Here is a 3,004-nt window from a genome sequence, read left to right as displayed (position 1 = left end):
GCGACGCGCAGACGAGCGTGGGCTCAAACGCGACGCCGGCCGAGACCGCAACCCCTAGGAAGCCCCCGCACCAAGGTCGACGTGAAGGCTGGCACGGAGTGGTGGTTCGTCCGAGAACCACCGAGACACCAGGCACCGACAGCTGGAATCCTAGGCGGAAGGAAGGGTGACCGGAGCTGGCCGAGAGCGGGCGCGCCATAGTGCGCACCACTGGCCGAGAGCTTGCGCCACCCCGACGGCTCTGATGGCCGAGACGGGCGTCGAGACGCTGGCCGAGAGGCGCGCGGCGACGCGTGCGCGCCTGGTAGAGAAGCCTCGACACCCGACAGATCAATGCGCCGAGACGGGAGGAGCGCACCTGGCCGAGAGGAGCGGCACCGACGTGTGCGCTCCTAGCAGAGAGGCCTCGACACCCGACGAGCCAGGCGGCCGAGACACTGGCGCGCCACCTGCGCGCCACGGCTGAGACGCTTCATGCATCGTGATCTGACGACGAACTCGTCGGATTTTCACCGTTCATCGTTCGTGCGAACCTCGTGCGATGAGATAACGATGAAGGATTATTTTAATGATTATTTAATTATTTTATTAAAAGATATCATTAAAATATTATTATTTAATGGAAATAAAATCTTTTTGGAAGATTTACCTAGATTTTAGGAATATTTTTATTATTATCTATATCTATGGAAATAAATAATATTATTTTATTCCTAGATGATATGGATGAGAATAATTTAATAGTTTCCTACTATTAATCTAGATTTTAGGAATATTTTTATTATTTTTATATCTATGGAAATAAATAATATTATTTTGATTCCTAGATGATATGGATGAGAATAATTTAATAGTTTCCTAATATTTATATATCTAAGATCCTAATAAGGATAGATATGTATGAATACATTAAATAATAAAATATCTCTTCCTAATCTTGAACAAGGAAATAATTTGAATTTATTTTTCATGTCTTATTAAGGATTAAATAATTTGTTTATTTTAGATATACCTTATAGTAGATATGAATAAGAATTAGATTCTAAGATATTAGTTTCCTAAAGGAAGATAACAACATAAAACTAAAGAATTAATTATCCAGCAAATTAAATACCAACAGAATTTAATTAAGCTTTTATCTGCCTAAAGGCTAAGGATAATTAAAGAAAAACCATAACCCAAATATCTAAGCTATAATTACGAACTCAACGTTTGTATATGGTCTCCTTCAATTGGTCTGTAATTTATGAAGCCTTTTTATAATATTATCGCCACCTGCTCTGTGGGGACAATAATTCTAAGAAAATAGCAAGTTCATAAGGCGGACTTCTCAAATATAAATATTATGAACTAGAATGTAGTTTCCAATATTATCGCCACCTGCTCTGTGGGGACAATAATCCTAAGAAACTACGAGATTCAGAAGTTCACACAGAATTTATAAGATAGCTTGATCTTGTTAGCAGCACATAAGCATTGTTATGGGAGTGTGTTGTAATTCGGTGGTCTTGCTACACTTGTGGTCTCTGGACTATTTGTCGATGATTGTGACCAGTAAAATTGTAAGATTTTAATGCGTATTGCCCTCCTCTGGAGGATACAAAATTTTAATTTTACTGTTGTAAGATTTTGAAAAGTTTTATGGTTAATCTAATCAAACTTCTTACATAAGTTTATGACAAATGGTAAATATTCTGTTTTGCAGTGCAAATCAAATCGTCAATATGTCGTTCAATCCTCTTTCTACAATACTTAAAGAAAACAAACTCGAGGGCCAAAATTACATAGAATGGAAACAAAATTTGGACATCGTTCTTACACCGAAAGAGAACAACTTTGTACTCACAACCCCGCGACCTCCAGTGCCACCAGCTAACGCTGCGGCAGGAGTCAGAGATGCGCACAGACGGTGGCATAAGGCGAATGAGATGGCTAAGTGCTATATGTTAGCATCTATGTCATCAGTACTCAAGCATCAACATTCAGCCATGGAAACTGCCGCCGAGATCATGCAGAATCTCAAGAATCTTTTTGGTACTCAGAATCGAACGGCTAAGTCTCAAGCCTTTCGGAGTATCTTGTTGAAGATTATGAAGGAAGGTTCGTCTGTGAGGGACCACGTCCTCGAGATGATGGGCCACCTCAACCAAATTGAGGTCTTGGGAGGGACGATCGATCCCGAGTCCCAGGTGACTATTATCCTTCAGAGTCTTCCCCCTAGCTTCCAGCAGTTCAAGCTCAACTTCGAGGTGAACAAAAGGAACTACACCTTGGCAGAGCTGTTGACTGAACTTCAGTCAGCAGAGGACCTTATGGTCCAGGCTAAGGCAGCCATGATGACTTCGGCGCCTCGTTCCTCTAGCTTCAAGCCTAGCAAAGGAAAAAGGCAGGCACCGAACTTAGGACCGGCCAAGATAGCTAAGGGAAAGAAGAAGAAGAGGGCAAACAAGAAGCCCACGGGGAAGTGTTTCAAGTGCGGAGAGAAGGGGCATTGGAAGCCAGATTGTCCTAAACGGGGCAAGGCTACAGGTATGCACCATGCTTTAGTAGTCGAGTCATGTTTGGCTTCGAAGTCTACTTGCACATGGGTTATTGACACATGAGCTACTGATCATATTTGTTTTGATCCTGACTTAATGCAGGTGACAAGACGGCTACGTGATCGTGAATTCAAAGTCCAGCTGGGCGACGCTACAAAAGTGGCAGCCGTTGCAGTGGGAGACGTTTATTTGCGTTTTAGTAGTGATAGATTTTTTATTTTGAAGAATGTTTTATTGATACCTTCTTTTAGAAGAAATTTAATTTCAGTTTCTAAATTAGTTTTTGATGGATATTCGGTTTCTTTAATGACAATTGTGTTATTAAGAAATATGGTTCTTATATCTGTCGTGGTATCATGGAAAACAATCTATACACAATCACATCTACACAGTTTAATAATCGCAAATCAGAACTCAATACAACATCGAAAATTTCAAAGAAACGAAAGGAACCTTCAAGTTCA

The sequence above is a fragment of the Salvia splendens genome, chromosome 7, assembly GCF_004379255.2.
Source record: "Salvia splendens isolate huo1 chromosome 7, SspV2, whole genome shotgun sequence".
Classification (NCBI taxonomy): domain Eukaryota; kingdom Viridiplantae; phylum Streptophyta; class Magnoliopsida; order Lamiales; family Lamiaceae; genus Salvia; species Salvia splendens.
This window is presented reverse-complemented; position numbering follows the sequence as displayed.